This window comes from Aptenodytes forsteri, unplaced genomic scaffold (assembly GCF_000699145.1).
Source record: "Aptenodytes forsteri isolate BGI_AS27 unplaced genomic scaffold, ASM69914v1 Scaffold171, whole genome shotgun sequence".
Lineage (NCBI taxonomy): Eukaryota > Metazoa > Chordata > Aves > Sphenisciformes > Spheniscidae > Aptenodytes > Aptenodytes forsteri.
In genome coordinates, this window is record NW_008794211.1 from 3,282,654 (window position 1) to 3,283,460 (window position 807).

The following is an 807-nucleotide window of genomic DNA, read 5'->3' on the forward strand; positions in this document are numbered from 1 at the left end:
CTTGGGCACCTGAAACCCGTTGCGGCTGCAGCCCGGGTGCTTGGCTGGGACTCGCACGCAAAACCCGCGGCTTTTGAGACACAGAGAGAAAGACGTCTCCTTCGGTACTGCTGCCTCGGGTTAAATTGTCTGGAACTATTGGTTTGGAATAAATAAAAATACAGTTTTCTCCTCTTTCACCTACTCACCCCAGCAGCATGTTTCTTCGGAAGGGAGATACGTGCCTTCGGAGTTGCCTTCATTACTTGACTAATACATCTGTTTATACACAGTCTTCAGTTATTTCGTTTCAGAACAAGCACGTGCCTCACCAAGAATATAGTTAAAAGTGTTGGTACAGTGTCGATACACAAGCCCTTCAGCGTACTAGCCATGCATTTGTTCTGGTGATCACTTCGTGTCTCGGGGAGAGAGAATTTATTGATGGAAGGAGACAGACTTACAAGTTGTTAATATACAAAGCGTGCATATTAAATGTGCAGCTCCTGTTACTACAGAAGCTATTTCTCAATAACTGGAGGATGAGCAATAGTATCTTTTAAATAGTAAGTGTGGAGAACCTCGTGTGCTCGCCGGTGGCCAGCTCTCAGGTCCCGCGGAAGGCTGACATGCTCATTGCACAGCAGGGCGATGCAGGGCGATGCACCGACGTGAACGTCTCCTGAAGTAAAAGGACAGAGCAACCTGCCATGCTCTAGATAGAGGGATTAGGGCTTTTCGTAACACCTATGTGAACTTGCTTTCCCAAGGGGGTTCTTTATTTTCAGAGATTTTTAGCTCCATATTTACCAGGGAAGAAGGTGCATA

At 46.6% G+C, this 807-nt stretch overlaps 1 protein-coding gene across 1 annotated transcript in view; it reads right to left on the reverse strand.

Moving 5' to 3' along the window:
- Nucleotides 1-386, reverse strand: part of POPDC3 (popeye domain containing 3) — a 15,203-nt gene extending 14,817 nt beyond the window's left edge. The window contains exon 1 of the mRNA XM_009285054.1: nt 189-386. The gene's annotated coding sequence lies outside the window, so the exon portion shown is untranslated. The remainder of the gene's footprint in view (nt 1-188) is intronic.
- Nucleotides 387-807: the final 421 nt, after the last annotated feature.